The sequence below is a fragment of the Lolium perenne genome, chromosome 6 (assembly GCF_019359855.2).
Source record: "Lolium perenne isolate Kyuss_39 chromosome 6, Kyuss_2.0, whole genome shotgun sequence".
In the NCBI taxonomy this organism is placed as follows: Eukaryota; Viridiplantae; Streptophyta; class Magnoliopsida; order Poales; family Poaceae; genus Lolium; species Lolium perenne.
Genome location: NC_067249.2, coordinates 37,430,280 through 37,453,453, shown reverse-complemented (window position 1 = coordinate 37,453,453; position 23,174 = coordinate 37,430,280). Strand labels below are relative to the sequence as shown.

General features: G+C 45.9%; 1 long non-coding RNA gene and 1 pseudogene across 1 annotated transcript in view; both read right to left on the bottom strand.

The window, feature by feature from the left end:
• Nucleotides 1-6,670: 6,670 nt before the first annotated feature.
• On the bottom strand, nt 6,671-8,138 carry LOC127310590 (uncharacterized; annotated as a pseudogene).
• A 2,592-nt stretch (nt 8,139-10,730) lies between these two features.
• The window catches only part of LOC139831906 (uncharacterized), a 113,741-nt gene continuing 101,297 nt past the window's right edge, over nt 10,731-23,174 (bottom strand). Inside the window, exon 2 of the long non-coding RNA XR_011746297.1 lies at nt 10,731-11,888. This is a non-coding gene — a long non-coding RNA (uncharacterized lncRNA). The remainder of the gene's footprint in view (nt 11,889-23,174) is intronic.

The window sequence follows — 23,174 nt, the reverse complement described above, 5'->3', positions numbered from 1 at the left end:
AAATGGTTGTGAACCATGGTTAAACCCCACTAAACCCTAAGCCATGATCATTTAGATCAAAGTGAGACATATAAGAAAAAGAGAAAATGCAAATAGCTTCACATATGAGGCTATGGCTATTTTGTAAAACTTTACCCTAAGCCCTTCTACCTTGTTTAGATGATTTTAAACCATTGATAAACACTATCTAGTACTTAACAAATCAAATCTAAGGTGAAACAAAAAGAAATAAAAATAAAATAAAACTATACCTAGAGGTATATGAGAGGAAATGGCAAAATTACAAATTTGAGCAATTCACCTTTAGACTTGGTGTGAATGGTTGGATTACTCCTCTATACCATTTCAACACTAAGTAACATCAATTGGATCAAGAAAAATCAAATCAAAAACCAAAGAAATAAAAGTTACTTGTGGCATGTGATAATGGTCACATGAGACCTTTTTAATATCTTACCCACTTTGAGCCCTTTTATTAAGAGATTCTTAAACCAAACCCTGCCAAACCTTTGCACCTCATCCAAGACCTCATCAAGATGAACAACTTTGGTGTTGACCACTTTGACCAGATCATTGACCATTGCTCAAAATAGTCAACCCAAGATGCTATGTTGAAATATATTCTAGATTCCCCCACTTTTTAGAAATTTCACCAAACCTCTCCAAATTTCAAACCAATGCTACACATTGTTACCCTACATCATATAGAAGCCATCCATGCAGAAATTTGACCAAAATTAAACACAAGTGGTCCAATTGCATGAGACATGGGAAGTACACATAAAGTGAAATGGTGGTACAAGTCACTTTATCCCTCACTTTTCACTTTTCCTCTCTCTCTCTCTCTCTCTCTCTCTCTCTCTCTCTCTTGCCATCTTGGAGAGTACACTTGTACCCTAAAGGCACATCAATGAATTGACCAAACCTTGTATGCTCGTCATCACACAAAATCATGCCAAGGACTATGCATGTGTCACATATACTTTTCACTTTAATCAATGGTGCACACTCTAGCCCTCTCCAACCTTGTGCTTGTGCACTATGTCAAATAGACTCTTCTCACCACAACAAAGCCTACAGCACTCAAATACCAAGGAAATGTTGCACCAATGATCAATGCCATCCCATGCCATTCATATAGACAACACCATGCCAACCCATGTCATCCTACCCCTCTAGTCCCTCTCACCTTGTCAATTAGACTCACTTTACCACCCTGATCATAACCATGCCATAGTTGACCCAAGGAGAGCCCTGCACCACTCCCATGCCACCCCATGTCAGCATGGTGAGCACCATCATGTCACCCCTGCCCCTAGACCTCTCCTCTCCCTCTAATCTTGTCAAAAGGACTCACCACACCCTGCTGCACACGCCAGACATGATCTTTGGCCAAGGAGAAGGAGACAAGGCCCAGAACGCAATGTGATCACCACATCCAAAGCGCGCCCAGACCATGCCAGACACGCCCAGACACGGTACTGGACACGACGGTGCATGCCTCGGCCCCGTCGCGTCTGTCCTCCTCTCCCTCTCTCTTTGCGCACGCGCACTCCACACCGCGCCAGGACCCTGCTAGACAACCTCGCTGGCTCGCGGAAGCACTGACGACATCGACATGATCACCGTCCTCCACCAGTCCCCGCGGCATACACCGAAGCAATCCGAGCTATCCCGTCCCCCTTTCGGCATGCCAGCAAGCACGCCAGCTTCGCCATGATGCCAGCCCTCTCACGCGCCCACTCTCTTGCCCCTTCGCAGCTCCAGACGCCATAGCCACCGTCGACCTCACGGGAACTCACAGCACCTCCTCGCGCCTATAAATAGAGCAAGCCCCGACCCTTCTCCAGCACACCATTCGCCTCCTCTCCTTCCTCTAGACCTCCTCGAGCTTTCTCTCTCGCCAATTTAGCCTGTAGCCGTCCAATTTCTCGCCGGAGCCCGCGGCGGTGCTGCAGAAGAAGCCGACGATTGCCGCCACCTCTGGAGCCGCCGTTTGTACCAGCAGCTTCCCCATCCTCGACAACCTCCTCCTGCACCTCGCCAACCCCTTGCCGGAGCTCAGGTGAGCCTCCGGACCCAAACCCTCGCCGCCGGTAAGCCCCCTCTCGTCGACGTAGACGACGAGCGTAAGCCGTCGATCTTCAACCTAATCGTGCGTCTGATATTAGCCGATACCGCTTCGGCGTTTAAACCTCACTGACGCCTGGGCCCCACCTATCAGGCGGCCCGCTCGCGTCAGACGCGCAGTTAGGCCAGCCCAGTTTCTTTTCCCTCTCACTGGCCCATGTTCGCTTCCCGCCTAAGCCCAAATTTTGAATTTGATTTAAATCTTTTCAGTTAAATGGCATACTGGTGTCCAATTCAAATTTAAATAGTTTCAAATCCACTGCACCAAATTTGACCAATTTGATATTGTTGGAAAGCTTGTCAAATTCTCTATCTAACCACATTGGATTCAACCTCATAGCTGTTGTAGATTTTGAATAGTAAAAATAACAAGACAGAGAGTTTTCAGAATTCAATTTTTTTATAAAATCAAACATAATGATTTTTGAAGTGAATCCAGTTGCTATGATTCACATTTCCAAATCTCTAATTGTTTATGCAAAAATATGATAGGGGTACTATATATGATCATGGGCTAGAATAAAAAATTGGCTATGTAGTCAATACTAGCCCATTTAAATTATTCTCAAATTTAAGATTTTAACTCTATGAGGTGTAGCACCTCATTTAAATCATTTTCCCAAGTAAGATGAAGTAATGTGATGACCCTTGATGCATGGTCTCATACTTGCTCACTTGGGGATCTTAAATCAAAATAGTATTTAAATTACATGGGATGATGAATCTCATTTAAATCATTTTTCTCAAATGATAAATGTGAAGTATTGACCTTGGTCAACATGATCTCACATTGATGAATTGAGGAGATTAAATCTTAAGAAGATTCAATGAGAGGAATTTATTTCTCCAAACTAAATGGAAACCTTAATCTCTATTTCAATAAGAAGAGTTGTTTTCTAAACCCTAAGAAAGAAACCCTAGTCTAATGTTGAGTAATGTAGATGATGATGCTAGATCATCTTGAGTGAGCCATTAAGGCTAACTAGTCTACTGAAGTATTGTTTGGTGATTGTATCCTCGTATTTCATTTATACACGCTAGTACCGGAGACTATCAAGAGGAGGAGGTTTTCTACCAAGAGAAAGAAGAAGAAAACTTTGATCACTACCCCAATCAAGGCAAGCTAATATTCTTGCAAGCTACCCTAGTGGAAAGCTCCACAAGAGCAAGGCACCATTACCTTCTACTTTATGCTTAATGATCCCATCCCAAGTTTCACCTTACAAGTTTTTGATTTGGTTTATCAAAGTTTATTTTTGATTCTGATTCACTTGGTCTAGTTATGGAGTAGTACAAGAGCATCACACTTAGCCTAGAGAGCTACAAGTTAATTAGTACCCCTCATGACTAGTTGCTAGTGCTAAAACTAAAAGTGACTACTTTAGATGGGAACATGTGAAAACCAATGACTTTGAAAACCTTAGAATGATGAGTCATTCTATTGAAAGATTTTGAAGGTGAATATCACTTGTGAATGACATGGTAAACTGATGGTTGGGTTCGGATGCGATACCATTCCAATTTCAAGTACCCCCGCAATACCCGAATCTGGGTAAGGCTTAACTGGAAACTTATGTATTTAAGTATGGGTTCCCTCTGAACAAGCGTCATAGGGGTTATGCCAAGGCTGCCTCCATTTGATGGTGAAATGACGTGAAATGAGTTGAATGTCCTACCCAAGCCCTGTGCAGTTCCCGGGTTGGCGGTTTTCTCTCACCGGGAGGCCAAGCTCATGGGGAGAGGTGCCTATACTAGGGTATGTAAATGAAAGGTTATGATTGGTAGTTCGTGCACTGAGTGTGATAAATCAGGGCCAGTTACCCCTGACGGACTATTGCAATTGTTGTGGCAGAAGTGTACGACCTCTGCAGAGTTTAAACTATTCGAATAGCCGCGTCCGCGGTCATGGACAGTTGGAAAGGCCATACTGTCCCGTCATCAGAAATTTTCCAAAAATATGAATGGTGACTTGTGACTTGAGTTTGAAAGGTGAATTTGACTTTGAATAACAACATAGTTGTGGGAATGACACTAATGTTCCCACCTGAGTTAAGTTAGGCAATCAAAGAGTCTTTATTTACTAAAGTGCTTATGAAATAAAACTGGCTTTGTGCAAATGAACCTAGAGCTTAGCACCCTCTTACCATAGTTGATAGTACTTACATTAGTATTAGTTTGCGAGTACTTTACAATACTCATGGCTTTGTCCCTGGCTATTCAAATGGCCAGACTTTAAAGATGAGCCCCAGTACCAGGGTGAAGGACAGCAGGACATCTACGACAACTAGGACCACTCCTGACGTTAACAGTTTCCTGTGGAACAGATGGACCACAACCGCTACTTCGCTTCCGCTATGTGTTTTGTAATCGGATCTCTAGATCCTCTATGTTGTATTAAGACTGGATCATGTGATCCTTTGTTGTAAGATGATTATGTTATGTAATGAATGATGTTCTGTGATATCAATCTATTATGTCTCGCAAAAACAACATTCCTAGGATTGCGATGTACGACATAATAGGCATCTGGACTTAAAAATCCAGGTGTTGACAGGCAGGTCCGAATCGAGAACCTCGAGGGCAAACTCTATAGGGACGTCGGCATCGGACCCGTCGGACTCATCCACCGGCGAAAGAACTTTGAGACATGGCCGGCAGAGGGAACAGGCGGCGCAGCACATATCCCCACGCACGGCGCCAGCATTAGACGCCGGCGGCGCCTGCCCGCCGGCATAGCACGGCGGCGCACCGCAGGATCTCCTCCTAGATCGCCAGGCACCCCGTCCTAACGGTCACTTGAACTATTTTTACCCTGTGATCGACCTAACGACTGGTAGATTGGAGATGATCAAGATTGGTAATCCAACAGGATTTTAGAAAGCAGAGACCGATCCTGTTGTTCTTGAGCTACAGGTATCTATCAGATCAAGGCATCAAGCTATATATATCTGCCGATGTAAATTCCTTGTAAGCATTTACATATGGACCATTATCAGATCAAGCTACATGGATCATTATCAGATAATGTTGTTTCTTCCGTTTCAATTCTTTGTTGCCAGATAATCATCTATATCATATCTGCTTCTTCTGTAGGTAGGGATACTTAAGATATTTTTTTTGGAGCAACCGGCAGAAGCACTGCCTCTTCATTAAGCAAGGGGAAAAAACGTCACAAACTGCACAAGGGGGTGCATGTTTAGTTTAGGGTGGTAACATGGCAAAACCCACCAAAAGATCAAACGAGAAGGAGACTAATCTGGCTCGGTCGGAATGGCCGGCCCGAAGCTAGCAAAAGCACGCTGTCGCTGAGAGATGTCTTCTCTGGTAATATCCGCGACCTCAGGTTAGGTTAGAGGAAGACCGGTGAAGATACGGCGATTTATTTCCTTCCGTGCATTCCAAAGCACATAGAGGAAACGCCCGCTGATAGGTATTTTCTCCTCTCTAGGTTTCCCCGCGATCATGTCGTCCCACCATTCCGAAATGGAGATGAAGGAGGTTCTGGAGTCCGGGGAGTCATCGTTGTCCCATCCTTTCGCGATGCTCCATATGGCCGTTGTGAAAGGGAAATCCTTGCCAAGATGCACGGCCGTCTCAGGCGCACGTCGACAGAGGGAACACGTCGGGTCGTGTGTCCAACCCCAAATAGCAAGCATGTCAGCAGTGAGGAGCTTTCCATGAAACGCCAGCCAGGTGAACAATTTGCACTTAGGCTCCGCATGAGCCGCCCAAATCTTATTTGCCACGAAGCTGGGATGGCTACCGAGGAATTGGGCCTTGTAGGCCGAACTGGCGCTATAAATCCCATTAGTGGACAAAAGCCAAGATGTGGAGTCTGGACGCAGAGGGTCGAGGATGGTTTCGTGGACGGTGTCCCAGATCTCAAGGTATTGCGTCAGCTGTATGGGGGAGTTGATCTTGGCCACAAAACAAGCAACCACACACTTCATGTATCTGAAATACATGTGTAAGAAATAGTATGAAACTATGGTGCATTTGCAATATCGGCATCCTAAATATACCAAAATAAAACAGCATGAGAGCTCCAAACAAGGAAGTTATTTACTTAAGAATCACATATTGAGATGAAAGCTGGCAACAGTGAGTTCATTTGCAGCTCTTAAAACTGCTTGGTGCAAAGGACCAGCAGATACCTGGTACCTATGACAACTTGTCACGATATTCAAACAATTTAATCAGTGAATGGATGCTACCTTATCTCCGTGCAAAACGAAAAAAGGATGCTACCTTATCCAACATAACCACTTTAAGATCAAGGCATACAAGAGAAACTCTGAACTTCTACGACTTCAGACAATCATACTACAACAAGACATAACATAAACACCAATATTCTTAAATTCTTTGGTCAAAAATTGTATCAGCCATTTGGTTACAACCAGAAAAAATGTGAAACAAAATATTCAGGACTTTTCAACAAGAGTAAATAAAGGATCAATTATTGAGTTGGGGAACTCAATAATGATACCATTCGTCTCATCTTTAAACACAGACTCTAGACCATAGTGAATCACAACTATTACGACTCGAAGTGAATCACAGCAGGCGAAACCATCCGCAACTCCTTACTGATCTCCTCCCTCAATATATTCTTCTCCTCATCAGTCTGCGGATATCTAGAAGGAGAAACCTTGATGCTGGGATCCAAGTCCCCGCAGCTCTTACACGTCTCCCTGTCATGCAGAGATATCTCCTCCATGTTTACCGCAACTTCCAAGGCGCGCCTAACGTACCGCAAAAAGTATTCGTCAGGTTGGAAGCCATAGATGGTGAGCTTAACCAGATTCTTCTGCTTGAAATCAAAAGCAGATGGTTGCCACTCCACGTTTGCTTTCTCACAGTAACCATTTTTCTTTCTAAATTCCTTGTCTGTCACGATTTTACACCAATGATCCCAAACCCTGATGCATAGCTCCTTTAGAAAGTGGGCACCTTCAAGAATGAACATGGTCCAAGCAATATCGCATCCTTCAGGAAGATTAACCAGATTCACAACCCGTAGTTTGCCAAGGACAGGGGCAAGCAGTTTCGGGCACTCTGGTACAACCCAAATCTTTTCGCTTTTAAAATCCAGATGTAGGTCGCTTACCGAGGGGACATTAGCAAGGAGATGACTTAACTGAAGATTAGTGTTAAAACTAATACCCATTTCTATGAGACTTAGCTGTGAAAGATGCGGGACATAACCAAAAGTCAGGTTGGGGGATGGGTAAGACCAACCAGTATAGTTCACTCGTTGGAGTTTTGGTAGAAACTTGAGCTGGACTGCCTCAAATTTCCCATGCTCGATGCTGAGCTGAACGAGTTGAGAGTGCTCTACTCTCAGCACCGAACCGACCCCTGCGTCAGAGTAGGCAAGACGCAGATTCTGCAGCCGCTTGCAGGTGCTGAGGATGTTGGGGATGTCCTGTTCAGCAAACCTCATATTGCAAAGCCACAGGCGCGTCAGGCCAGCAAACACGACTGGATAGTCACCAAACCATGTATTGAACAGCTTCGCGTAGTAGAGTAGATCGTCCTGAGTGCATTTTGAACAGCTCTTTTCTGTGACTAGCGTAAACTCAGCTTCGTCGATCTTCCGGGGTGCCATGGTGCGGGCAAAAGCTCTGCCGATGGAGGCACACTCATCACGCCTCAAATAGAATCTGCCAGTCAGCTTTTTGATGGGGATCTCTGGGTTCCTTGCACTCAGGACCTTCTCCGTGACCTCAGCAACAACATTGTTGTACCAAGCAACGTGGGCAGTGTTGTAGCCATGAGACGCCGTGTCATGGTGACGCAAAAGTGAAGCAATATTCATGTCAAACCGTGAGAGCATAGTGGGTTCTTAAGGCATCTAGCGTGTCAACTCTCTCGAGGATGTTGAGTAGAATGTCATCGGGTAGCTTGCTAATCCCATCTCCTACGGCTTCGCAAGAAACTTCCCGGCGAGCTGCGGCTTTATTGCGGCTGCGGCGAGACCCCTTGTTCTTCGTGTCCAATTCCATGGATCGATGAATCTCAAATCCTCCTCCCGCCTCCTACTCACCCTCTAGATGTTTGTAGAACAGGGCAACACACAAATCCTGATTACCACTTCTGCAAAATCAAAGTTTCCGAATAAAACTATCTTACTTGATCGCAGAAGGATGATATGGATGCAAGGTGCCTTTCTTTCTACTGATTGATCGAGGGCAACTAGCCGGCCGTAGTCTTTACTTAAGGAGGAGACCGGTGCAGGAAAGCAGACAACTTGCCGGATCTGATTCCGATCCCTATTGCAGCACCTCAGGACGAGAATAGAAAATTATCCTTTTCGAGCTGCTTGAAATCTGAATCCAAACCGAAATCGAGTAAAAAATCCCCCAACCATCATCGCGTAAGAGCACCAGACGCCCTCACGCCTCTGTCCTGCCAGCCATCAACCCAATTAGATTTAGATGTGCGCCTTCGCGCACGACCCCGTAAAGGTCATGCCAAAGTTTATTTTTTGTAAGAGCGATAAAAATGAACCACCAATATGATAACATATTTGTTAGATTTTACAAAACAATGTCAATGGGATGAAATTATGATAAAGTACACGAAAATACAAACGAAGCAAACGTCAACATACAATTAGGGAAACATGTTGATGAACCTTTTACAAAACAATGTCAATGGGATGAAATTATGATAAACCTTTTATAAAAATGTATCAAAAATTTATAAAATAGTTTTTATGCCACAAAAAAGATAAACAATCATTGATTTAATTTTACCGAATTTTTCATGTAGATTGGGCATCCAAAATTTTAAGCTTGCTGCCCAAACCTCGCATTCCTTTGCCCATGTTTCCCAAATTTTGAAGTGATAAAATGATTCAGCAACCGCTAAATTAACATGCATATGCATGAAAATATATTATGAGAAAGCGTTAAGTCAAGATTACACAGGACTAAGCCACAAACATTAGAGCACGAAGGAATGATAATTTAGCAGAATCTGAACAAACATGCAAAGAAACCATAAATAATCAAACAAGTGTGAGAACTTATCTTTACTATTAAATTGCAATAGGTGGCTGCCTGGTGTCACAAACGGGCCAAGATTTTTTTCTCTAGGCCCAATGTCTTCTGAAAATCGTAGGCCCAATCTAAAGCCGAACCCAGATCAAGTAACCATATCGTGCGTAGGTAAGGAAAAACACAATCAGAGACCGTCCATGACAACAGTCCGGGTTACCCACGAGCAAAACTCCTTCCAAAAAGGGCCCAAGCACGCGCTCTTCTTCCCATCCGAACGAGGCTAGCTATAGCTGGCCCATATATGTGTTGTGCCGTCCCTTATCAGCTCATCGTGAGAAGATAGATTAAAAGGAGTCGAGCTCGAGCTCGCGTCCGCGCCGGCGCTCGATTGTTTCACCTCTCGATCCGACATTATAGCGAACTAGGACCACCATGATTTCATGTTTCTACCATGGTCGTCGTCGCGGACAGCACGGCAAGAGCGTCGATCTGATTAAGCTTGTGATGATGGGCACCACCACGACGCCGATCTGATGCAGGGCGTCTCTTAGTCAGAAGTGGGAGGGCGAGGGGAGCCTGCGGCGCGCGTATAGACGAGGATATGGAGGCAGAGGTGGCGGCAGAAGGTAACCGGCGGTTCCTTAGGACAAGTCCCCTCAGATCTTCCACGGTCCTGCGATTCTGTGCAGTGTGCACCGCGGCATCCGAAATATGTGCATCCGCGCGCGGTAGCACCATGGGTGGCCGAATTTTTACACACAAGCTCATCGCTCAGTCATGACTCCCGATCTTAGGTAGTGCCACGTCATACAACTTGGAACACTAAAGTGAATGCATGGTATGTGCATAGCTTGATAATCTTTTGATTGAGCTCTCAGAATAAGCTCTTTTGACTGATTGTTTCGTCGCCGGGCTTCGAAAATCCGGCCATAAAACCCATCTCTAATACGCCATTTTATGGCAACCTCTATCCACGCATGCTGATATTCTCGCTTTGCCTCCTTTGTTGCACAGTCCCTGCTTTGATGCATGTCATTGTTTTGATGCCGACACACCGACAGACCACTACTTCGCTTCTTTGTTGGATCGCCAGCGCGAACACAGTGGTCTGCTATGTTCTCACAGACAAAAAAAAATTATAGAGAATCAAGGGGAATGATTCAAAAATAAACTACTACTAAATATGCTTTTTTCCGCTTGCAAAATAGAAACAACATGCATATATTGAGGGTAGATGCCACTTATCTTGTGTGATGCTTCTTGTTTAAGAGCCTAACAAAGATGCTATTTTATTTCAAGCAGACAAATCTGGTAGTGTTATTGATTGAGGTTACAGGGATTGAGCTTAGCTTGAAGACTTCTATTAAAGTTGGTTATATTAGTCAGCAATTGATGACTATTTTAAAAGTTACCCGTAGCAACGCACGGGTATTCAGCTAGTCAATTATTAGTTACTCTTCCGTGCAGCTTTCATGGTCTTGAATAGTTGACATGGTAGAAACAAAACAACACACAGGGCACATATGACATGGTGGTAACACAAAATATTTTGCATGTGAACCCAAATATGAGAAAGGTTAGAGTGGTGAGAGCTAACAAAGTTGAACTTTTTTCTATTGTAGTGATGTTGTGAACATTCGTGTGAACAGATGGCAGTTTGGTGTACATGGGCTGCTAATGACGCCATGGGCTATAGTCCTTCTATGCTGGTGGGCTTTTCAGCATTGTGGACTAACTTTTTATTATGCAATATAAACAGGGAATCAACATGTCATCTCTTTGGATCTCCTTTCTCACTCCCCTCCTTGGAGCTTGGAGCTCAGCTCTATCACCATCAATTGATGGCGTCCTCGATGCCTGCCGACGCCCGCAGTACGACCTGATCCGGTAACTGCCACCCCTCCAAATTGTGTTTCAGCTATTTTTCTCAGCGCACAATCGTTGTCGCCTCTGCTGATACTCTGACCACCAATCGATACTGGTGACTACAGTCGGAGCCTAGCCTTCCGCTCGACAGCTCGACGATTGAAGACACTGCTGTGAGCTTCTCTGGTGTTGCTTGAACGAGGTGGGCATCATCGATTGGTGGTTCTGGGATGCCAAACCTGCGAGCATGACTACAGGTTGGACAACCACCACCGCCATCAAGGCTATTGACATGCGCTGCCATGGGAGGCAAGCGCCATGGCGTCGAAGGTCATAGACGCCTTGAGAAGAGACAGTTGCTCAGCCTCGTCTCTACTGCTGTGACCAAGGAGCTGTTGTACAACGGGTAAAATCCACTAACTGAAATCTTCAGTAATCATTAATCAGATGATTAACAGCTAACTGAAATGTTGTATGTGTATAAGAGCGTGGTATCATACATTGATCGCCGATTTATAATATTTAAAAGCTGAAGAGATAGCATATTATGCATGATTGAAGAGAACACAGTTGAAGCAGATGTTTTTTTGTCACCCATAGGTAGACACAGACATACTCGACATCTCACAAAATTCAGAAGAAATGTGTATGGACCATTGAAATAGAAACTATGAAGTTAGGCATGATACCACGCCACGCCCCTGGTTGCATCCTTTTTGCCACCACCTCTGCTCAATTCTGGCCGGAGTATCAATCGATGCAGGCGAGCACACTACAATGCTCCTTATGACCTGCACCCGATTTGTCACCACGGGCATGTCCTTTTTCCTTTGCTCACGCCTTCTGGGCACACATAATAGCCCATGAGCCACGTTCGCTCTGCAGCTGTTGAAAGCAAATGTAAGAAAACATAAATTAGGGTTTGCAGGTTAAAAGATAGTAGCACAACATAAAAGAGTTGTATGTAAGCTATGTATGTAATAAACATCCATGCTTGCATATATGATTTCTTGTTGTAGTTCAGTTCAAGAAATAATTCAGAGAAATTGTTTCCTGATTAGATAGACATGTAACCTAGAAGCGAAAAAATACATTTGGGTATCTTTCATTCTACAAAACAGTATATACATCATTCTGCAAAGTGTTTTTAGCAAAGGCAGTGTAGAATGTCATCTAACTTACTGTAAGAGCAAGATCTATATCCCTTGTTTTATGTGTTTGATAACAACACTCGAACAATTCTAACCATGCACAAAGTTTGTCATTGATAGGTTTGCAAGGTGTACGGTGCCCTCGCCGGACACATTATGATCAGAAGATCGAAGCGTAGTTCTTAGGATTTCTGGTTTTGTGTGTGTGTCGCGAGCTAACATAGTAGGAGAGGAAAAGAGGAAAAAGCTGTTTTAGCCATAGCGGTACTATCGGTACCAGGAGCGGTAGTACCGCTACCCCTACTGCTACCGCCCTGAGATACCGCTCTGAGAATTGCACACGAGATTGTCCCACTGAACAGGTTACGGTACCTTTACGGTACCTTGAGCGCTAGTACCGCTTGCAAGCGGTAGTATCGTCCACGGTACCGCTCAAGTACCGTAACACGTTACGGCAGTACTGATACGTCTCAAACGTATCTATAATTTCTTATGTTCCATGCTACTTTTATGATGATACTCACATGTTTTATACACACTTTATGTCATATTTATGCATTTTCGAGCACTAACCTATTGACAAGATGCCGAAGAGCCAGTTGCTGTTTTCTGCTGTTTTTGGTTTCAGAAATCCTACAACGGAAATATTCTCGGAATTGGACGAAATCAACGCCCAGGGTCTTATTTTTCCACGGAGCTTCCAGAAGACCGAAAGGATTACGAAGTGGGGCGACAAGGCGCCGCCACGCCAGGGCCGCGCGGCCAAGGGTGGGGCCGCGCCGCCCTGTTTTGTGGGCCCCTCGTGACGCCCCTAAACCTACCCTTCCGCCTATAAGAAGCCTTCGTCGAGAATAACCCAGTACCGAGAGCCACGATACGGAAAACCTTCCAGAGACGCCGCCGCCGCCAATCCCATCTCGGGGGATTCAGGAAATCGCCTCCGGCACCCTGCCGGAGAGGGGAATCATCTCCCGGAGGACTCTTCATCGCCATGATCGCCTCCGGAGTGATGTGTGAGTAGTTCACCCCTGGACTATGGGTCCATAGCAGTAGCTAGATGGTTGTCTTATCCTCATTGTGTTATCATTGTTCGATCTTGTGAGCTGCCTAACATGATCAAGATCATCTATTTGTAATGCTACATATTGCGTTTGTTGGGATCCGATGAATATGGAATACTATGTTATGTTGATTATCAATCTATTATATATGTGTTGTTTATGATCTTGCATTCTCTCCGTTGCTAGTAGTGGCTCTGGCCAAGTTGATACTTGTAACTCCAAGAGGGAGTATTTATGCTCGATAGTGGGTTCATGCCTCCATTAAATCCGGGGGAGTGACAACAACCCCTAAGGTTGTGGATGTGATGTTGCCACTAGGGATAAAACATCAATGCTTTGTCTAAGGATATTTGTGTTGATTACATTACGCACCATACTTAATGCATTGTCTGTTGTTTGCAACTTAATACTGGAAGGGGTGCGGATGCTAACCCGAAGGTGGACTTTTTAGGCATAGATGCATGCTTGATAGCGGTCTATGTACTTTGTCGTAATGCCCAATTGAATTTCACACTACTCATCATAATATGTATGTGCATTGTTATGCCCTTTTTATTGGAGAGACACCACTAGTGAATTGTGGACCCCGGTCCATTCTTTTACATCGAATACAATCTACTGCAATACTCGTTCTTACTGTTCTTTGCAAACATCATCATCCACACTATACATCTAATCCTTTGTTACAGCAAGCCGGTGAGATTGACAACCTCACTGTTACGTTGGGGCAAAGTACTTTGGTTGTGTTGTGCAGGTTCCACGTTGGCGCCAGAATCCCTGGTGTTGCGCCGCACTACACTCCGCCACCATCAACCTTCAACGTGCTTCTTGGCTCCTACTGGTTCGATAAACCTTGGTTTCTTACTGAGGGAAACTTACTGCTGTACGCATCACACCTTCCACTTGGGGTTCCCAACGGACGCGTGCTGTATGCGTATCAAGCTAAATTTCTGGCGCCGTTGCCGGGGAGATCAAGAAACGCTGCAAGGGGAGTCTCCACTTCCAATCTCTTTAATTTGTTTTTGTCTTGCTTTACTTTATTTTATTTACTGCTTTGTTTGCTCATTATATCAAAAATACAAAAAAAATTAGTTACTTGCTTTACTTTATTTACTATCTTGTTTGCGTTCTCTATATTAAAAACACAAAAAAAATAGTTACTTGCATTTACTTTATCTAGTTTGCTTTATTTACTATTGCTAAAGTGGGTACTCCTGAAAATACTAAGTTGTGTGACTTCACAAGCACAAATAACAATGATTTCCTATGCACACCTATTGCTCCACCTGTTACTACAGCAGAATTTTTTGAAATTAAACCTGCTTTATTTAATCTTGTTATGAGAGAGCAATTTTCTGGTGTTAGTTCTGATGATGCTGCTGCCCATCTTAATAATTTTGTTGAACTATGTGAAATGCAAAAGTATAAGGATGTAGATGGTGACATTATAAAATTAAAATTGTTTCCTTTCTCATTGAGAGGAAGAGCTCAAGATTGGTTGCTATCTTTGCCTAAGAATAGTATTGATTCATGGACTAAATGTAAGGATGCTTTCATTGGTAGATATTATCCTCCTGCTAAAATTATATCTTTGAGAAGTAGCATAATGAATTTTAAGCAATTGGATAATGAGCATGTTGCCCAAGCATGGGAAAGAATGAAATCTTTGGTCAAGAATTGCCCAACCCATGGACTGACTACTTGGATGATCATCCAAACCTTCTATGCAGGATTGAATTTTTCTTCGCGGAACCTATTGGATTCAGCTGCTGGAGGTACTTTTATGTCCATCACTCTACGCGCCGCAACAAAGCTTCTTGATAATATGACGATTAATTACTCTGAATGGCACACGGAAAGAGCTCCACAAGGTAAGAAGGTAAATTCTGTTGAAGAAACCTCCTCCTTGAGTGACAAGATTGATGATATTATGTCTATGCTTGTGAATGGTAGATCTAATGTTGATCCTAATGATGTTCCTTTAGCTTCATTGGTTCTCAAGAAGAGCATGTTGATGTGAACTTCATTAAAAATAATAATTTTAACAACAATGCCTATCAGAATAATTCTAGTAACAACTATAGGCCATATCCTTCTAATAATGGTAATGGTTATAGGAATTCTTAAAACAATAATAGGAATGTACCCCCTGGTCTTGAAGCCATGCTTAAAGAATTTATTAGTACACAAACTGCTTTTAACAAATCTGTTGAAGAAAAGCTTGGTAAAATTGATATTCTTGCTTCTAAGGTCGATAGTCTTGCTGCTGATGTTGATCTTTTGAAATTGAAAGTTATGCCTAATGAAAATAAATATATTAAGTAATTTGCTACAGCAAACGCCATCCAAGTTAGAATTAATGAGAATATAAGATTGATGGCTGAATTGCGTGCTAGGTGGGAAAAAGAAGAAAATGCTAAAGAGAATAATGTAGCTAAAGTTTGGACTATTACCACCACTAGTAATGATAATGCTTCACATGTTGCTACACCTCCTACTATCAATGATAAAATAATTGGTGTTGGCAATGTTTCTACTCCTAATGCAAAGCGTGCAAAAGTGCCCGAAACTACTAAAACTGATGAAACTGCTTGTGATAAAACTGCTGAAATTTTTCAAAATATTGGGGACAATGATCCCATTGCTTTAGATCATAATGGTTTAGATTTTGATGATTGTCACATTTCTGAAGTTATAAAGTTCTTACAAAAACTTGCTAAAAGTCCCAATGCTAGTGCTATAAATTTGGCCTTTACAAAACATATTACAAATGCTCTCATAAAAGCTAGAGAAGATAAACTAAAACTTGAAACTTATATTCCTAGGAAGCTAGAAGATGGTTGGGAGCCCATCATTAAGATGAAGGTCATTGATTTTGATAGTAATGCTTTATGTGATCTTGGTGCAAGTATTTCCATTATGCCTAAGAAAATCTATAATATGCTTGACTTGCCACCATTGAAAAATTGTTATTTGGATGTTAATCTTGCTGATAATTCTACAAAGAAACCTTTGGGGAGGATTGATAATGTTCGCATTAAGGTCCAGTTGGCGGCATACACATCTTCATTGGGGAAACCGTCGATTCCGACGGAAACCCACTGGTAAGTTACGCAGACGCGACCGCCGCTGAGCTGGACGCTGTCGCGAAGATCCGATCTGAGATGCAGGAGCTTCCCAAGGAAGATTCCGCCTCGGATCTGGAATTTTCAAAGCCCACCCAATCCGCTCCTGAGCAGGAAACAACGGTGGAAGACCAATGCAGATCCGCCTGGGTCTCCCAGGTGTTAGAAAAGCAGAGGTGCCACTTCGTACACTTCTTGGCCCATACCGCCGGAACCGCCCCTCAAGAAGACGGAGCTGGTCCTGAGCAGGTAGAGGCACCGGAAAACGATGCAGATCCGGATCAGGCTGAGCCTGTCGGAGAGAGCGAAACTCCGGTTGAAGAGTCGATTTTGGGCAATCTGAGCCCAATCTCTGGAGATACCCCCTCCATGGATACTGACGAGTTTAACCGCAAGCTAGGGGAGTACGGTTTCGGTGATCAGCCTGAAGTCGACTCCGCCCAGCCTAAGCAGGTTCTCGCAACCGTAGCAGCGCTGGGACAACCTGGATCAGAAGAGGCAACCAACCAATCTGACCCTCAGCCATCCCGCCAAGGATCTCCAATGTCACGGGAGCGACCCCGCAGGGACTCTTCCTCGGAGGAACTCCTGTCACCTGAAAAGATGGTTGCACGAGCAGTTCTTAACAAACCTATAACTTCGGGCGACGCCGCAGATCCGGAGGCTCTAGAGGCCACTAGAAAGGAAATGCTGGCCACAGCCAAGAAGCTCGCCGATACCGCAGCCGCATTAAGGGATGAAAGGGCAGAAGCTGCAAGTTTGATGGACCAATTCGACAGACAGGATCGCGAAATTGCTGACACACTCAAGCATGTCAAGAGCATGGCGCAAGAGTGGGAAGTAAAGATGACTTACGCGCAGGCGGAGGCTAATCGAATCGTTAGAGAAGCAATTCCGCCTCGCAGAATCAACTTCGCCACGCCCGCAGAGCAGCAGCCGCTGGAAACCCAAAGGACAACATGCTAAAAGCTGCGGAGCTGTTGAAGAAGAAGGACGAAGAGGTTGACATCAACTACCTTCGCAAACTTGTCGCTTCAGCAATGCAGCAGCAAAGCAAGGCGGATACTTCGCGCAGGTTAGAATCCAATCCGGATAACTGTGTATCTACCGCGCAGAAGGACGCTCGCGCCGATCGGCATCCCGATGATGAATCACACACCGAATCCTCGGAGCGCAGAAGAAAAACCAGGGAACACCCAAATCCGATCCCCGTTCCGTCAAAGACGCCTTCGTCAGATCCAAGAAAGGGAAAGGATGCAATGTACTCTGGACGAGACAAATATCGCAACCCCTCTCCTCCACCTAATGGTTACCCGCGACCCCCTCGCCGCCGTAGTCCAGCCGGAAACACCAGGCCCCCAGGGCATGGTGGGATTGTTATCCGCGACAACGCGCTGCCAAGAAACAGAAACAGGGAGCGCTCGCCAGAACCTCGCCGGAACCAGAACAACGATCGTGAGCCCGAGCCCAGGAGGAGTTGGAATGAGGAGCGCGACCCAGAGCCTCGCCGGAGCCGCGACCCGGAGCCTTGCCGGAGCCGGAACGACCAGGGCAGCCAGCGCCATGGCGAAGGCAGCCACAGAAGCCGGAGCCAGCACCGGGAATGCCGAGGAGAATCGGAAGGCGGAAGCAAGAAATCGGACCGACCACCTCGCAGGTCTCCCTCACCACCACCTAGCGGTGGCGGTGGAGGTGGAGGTGACGGCCGGAGATCTCGCTCTCTCTCACAATCTCCTCGCCACGGCCCGCGCGACGCACGGGAACGCCTTAACGAATACAGAACCGACTACATTGGTCCGAAGTGCTTTGGCAGGATGATTCGAGAGGAACCAAAGCCAAGGATGAACCTCAAGCTACCCGGAAACCTGAAGCATTATGATGGCACCGAAAGGCCGGATACCTGGATTGAGGATTACTATAATGCAGTAACCTTTGCCGGAGGAACCCCTAACATCGCCTGCCGCATGCTCCAGTTGTACCTTGTAGGTCCATCCCGGATCTGGCTCAGTGACCTCGAGAAGAACTCCATCTTTTGCTGGTTCGACCTGAAGACCGCTTTCGAGAAACACTTCAGAGGCACCTACAAAAGACCTGCCACGGCAAGCGACCTGCAAGCCTGCATCCAGAAGAAGGGAGAAACCTCAAGAAACTACCTCACACGATGGTTGGCATGCAGGAACGAGTGCGAAAACGTCGACCACACCACCGCCATGTACGCCTTCATTGGTGGACTGCAGAGGGGAGGATTGCTGAGGCATACGCTCACTCGTTTGGCTAACTCAAACAAGCTGACTTTGGATGAAATGATCTCCATTGTCAGTGATCATACTGCCGCCGATGATGACGCAGGCGGTGATCTCGCAGCTACAGCAATCCCCCTACATCAACAAAAGAAGAACCGTGATAACGGCAACAGCAGCAGCCATAAGCGCAAGAACCCTGATGACCAGAAGAGTGGCAGATCCGAGATGGTCGCCATGGCGTTTCAACGCGGAGGTTCAGGAGGCGGAAGAGGACGCGGCCGTGGAGGCGGAGCCGGCAGGGGTCAGCAGCATGCCACTGAGGTCACACCGGTGGCGGATCCCGCGCCCCGCAAACCTACGAGGAGTACAGAAACATGCCTGCCCGGCCCACGGATCCGGTTACGGGGAAGTCAACTCACACCAACCGCAATCGCAAGTGGGTCAATGATCTAAAGAACGACCCGGAGGCAGGATACAAGCGAGCCCGGAAGCACCGCCCACGCGGCAAGGGAGGCAAGGGCAAGAACAAGGACAAAGAGGAAGATAGTTCCGAGGCGATGGATGAGGATGATAACTCGCCGGATCCCAAGGTAGGATCCGCAGGTAAATCCAACCCTTTCGAGAAAAAGAGCGTGGGGGCTTACCACACTTTCCTCGGAACCCCAACAGTCCGCGCTGCCAAGTCAGCTACCCGGATCCTGAACGCCACGATTCCGGCCGTGCCGCAAGATGTCGTGGTCGGAAGTCCCGTGCACATTTGATAGGGAGGATCACCCTGCCATTGTGCCAAAAGAATGCTACGCCTTGGTTGTAAGTCCCCGCATAGACGGGTATGACTTCTCCAAGTGCCTCATGGATGGTGGAGCCAGCTTGAACATCATGTACCTGGAGACTCTAGAGCGGATGAACCTCACCAAGGAACAGCTCAAACACAGCAACACTGAGTTTCATGGCGTGGTTCCGGGTAAGAAGGAGAATTCCCTCGGCAGCATCACACTTCCCGTGGCTTTTGGCGATGTTCACAATTTCCGCGAAGAGAAGATCACATTTGAAGTTGTGCCCTTCAAGAGCTCCTACCACGTCATCTTCGGCAGGCCCACCTACCACAAGTTCCACGCAAGAGCATGCTACATCTACAACAAGCTCAAGATTCCGGGTCCTAAAGGTATGATTACCGTATCCGGAGACTACAAAAAGGCTCATGAGTGCGAGTTAGGCGAAGCCGCCTTCGCAGAGTCTGTGATATCTGGAGAGGAGCTGCAAGGCTACAGAGCCGCGGTGGATCCGACTGAGATGCAGACCACCAAGAAGCAGATCTCCGAACAGAAGACCTCCTTCAAGGCCGCGATAGAAACCAAGAAGCACGACCTCATCAAAGGCGACCCTTCCAACCAGGTTTCAGTCGGAGCCAACATGGACCCCAAATAGGAAGACGCGCTCGTCGAGTTCCTCCGCGCTAACATGGATATCTTCGCATGGCAACCTTCTGACATGTCCGGAGTACCTAGGGAACTCGCCGAGCACTACCTCAACATAAATCCGGGGGCTAAACCGGTGAAGCAAGCTATGCGACGCTTTGGAGATAAGAAGCGCCGCGCCATAGGAATGGAACTAGCTAAGTTACTAGAGGCAGGTTTTGTAATAGAAGTTATCCACACCGATTGGGTCGCAAATCCCGTCCTTGTACCCAAAAAGAACACTGAAATACTAAGAATGTGCATCGATTACTCCGGCTTGAACAAGCATTGCCCGAAGGATCCGTTCCCCTTGCCGCGCATTGACCAAGTCATTGATTCGACGGCGGGGGCGGAACTTCTGTGTTTTCTTGATGCGTATTCCGGGTATCATCAGATCCGGATGAAGGAGTCCGACCAAAAGGCGACTTCATTCATTACCCCGTTTGGTACTTACTGCTATGTTACTATGCCTTTTGGCTTGAAAAACGTAGGTGCCACCTACCAACGTACGATGCAGCGGTGCCTGAAGGACCAAATCGGCCGGAACGTGCACGCTTACGTCGACGACATCGCGGTCATGACCCGGAAAGGATCCGACCTGATCAGCGACCTCACAGAAACCTTCGACAACCTTCGCAGGTACAAGATGATGTTGAATCCGCTGAAGTGCGTCTTTGGCGTGCCAGCCGGAAAACTCCTTGGCTTCATAGTCTCTCACAGAGGCATTGAGGTTAACCCGGAAAAAATCAAGGCAATCCTGTGTATCAAACGGCCAACTTGTCTTAAAGATGTGCAACGACTAACTGGTTGCGTCGCAGCAATCAGTAGGTTTGTTAGCCGTCTTGGCGAGAAGGCGCTACCTTTGTACAAGCTGCTGAAGAAAACAGACAAATTCGTCTGGGACGACGCAGCCGACGTAGCTCTTCGGGGGTTGAAGGAAATACTCACCTCCCCACCTATCTTGGCAGCCCCAGCAGAGTCAGAGCCGATGCTCCTTTATCTGGCAGCTACCAACAAAGTCATCAGCCTCGTCATCGTGGTGGAGCGAAAGGAAGAAGGTCATGAATATGACGTCCAAAGACCTGTCTATTACATTAGCGAGGTACTGACGGAGTCAAAGCAAAGATACCCTCACTTTCAGAAGCTAGCTTATGGAGTGTTCCTAGGCAGCCGGAAGCTGAGACATTACTTCCAAGAGCACCCAGTAACAGTTGTGAGCAAGGCTCCGTGATGGCGTGTAACTCACACGTTCGTTGGGAACCCCAAGAGGAAGGTATGATGCGCACAGCAGCAAGTTTTCCCTCAGAAAGAAACCAAGGTTTATCGAACCAGGAGGAGCCAAGAAGCACGTTGAAGGTTGATGGCGGCGGGATGTAGTGCGGCGCAACACCAGGGATTCCGGCGCCAACGTGGAACCTGCACAACACAACCAAAGTACTTTGCCCCAACGAAACAGTGAGGTTGTCAATCTCACCGGCTTGCTGTAACAAAGGATTAACCGTATTGTGTGGAAGATGATTGTTTGCAGAAAACAGTAGAACAAGTGTTGCGATGATTGTATTTCAGGAAAGAGAATTGGACCGGGGTCCACAGTTCACTAGAGGTGTCTCTCCCATAAGACAAACAGCATGTTGGGTGAACAAATTACAGTTGGGCAATTGACAAATAAAGAGAGCATGACCATGCACATACATATCATGATGAGTATAGTGAGATTTAATTGGGCATTATGACAAAGTACATAGACCGCCATCCAACTGCATCTATGCCTAAAAAGTCCACCTTCAGGTTATCATCCGAACCCCTTCCAGTATTAAGTTGCAAAGCAACAGACAATTGCATTAAGTATGGTGCGTAATGTAATCAACAACTACATCCTTAGACATAGCATCAATGTTTTATCCCTAGTGGCAACATGACACAACACAACCTTAGAACTTTCATCCTTGTCCCGGTGTCAATGCAGGCATGAACCCACTATCGAGCATAAATACTCCCTCTTGGAGTTACAAGCATCTACTTGGCCAGAGCATCTACTAGTAACGGAAAGCATGCAAGATCATAAACAACACATAGATATAACTTTGATAATCAACATAACAAGTATTCTCTATTCATCGGATCCCAACTAACGCAACATATAGAATTACAGATAGATGATCTTGATCATGTTAGGCAGCTCACAAGATCCGACAATGATAGCACAATGGGGAGAAGACAACCATCTAGCTACTGCGATGGAGCCATTGTCAGGGGGTAGTCTACTCACACATCACACCGGAGGCGACCATGGCGGCGTAGAGTCCTCCGGGGAGATGATTCCCCTCTCCGGCGGGGTGCCGGAGGCGATCTCTGGATCCCCGAGATGGGATCGGCGTTGGCGGCATCTACGGAAGGTTTTCCGTATCGTGGCTCTCGTGCGGGGGTTTCGTCACGGAGGCTTTAAGTAGGCGGAAGGGCAAGTCAGGGAGGGGGCACGGGGCCCCACACCATAGGCCGGCGCGGCCGAGGGGGGCCGCGCCGCCCTAGGGTTTGGGCACCCTGTGGCCCCACTTCGTTCGTCTTCGGACTTCCGGAAGCTTCGTGGAAAAATAGGCCCCCGGGCGTTGATTTCGTCCAATTCCGAGAATATTTCCTTACTAGGATTTCTGAAACCAAAAACAGCAGAAACGACAGAATCGGCACTTCGGCATCTTGTTAATAGGTTAGTTCCGAGAAAATGCACGAATATGACATAAAGTGTGCATAAAACATGTAGATAACATCAATAATGTGGCATGGAACATAAGAAATTATCGATACGTCGGAGACGTATCAGCATCCCCAAGCTTAGTTCTGCTCGTCCCGAGCAGGTAAAACGATAACACAGATAATTTCTGGAGTGACATGCCATCATAACCTTGATCATACTATTTGTAAAGCATATGTAGTGAATGCAGCGATCAAAACAATGTTTATGACATGAGTAAACAAGTGAATCATAGAGCAAAGACTTTTCATGAATAGCACTTCAAGACAAGCATCAATAAGTCTTGCATAAGAGTTAACTCATAAAGCAATAATTCAAAGTAAAGGCATTGAAGCAACACAAAAGAAGATTAAGTTTCAGCGGTTGCTTTCAACTTGTAACATGT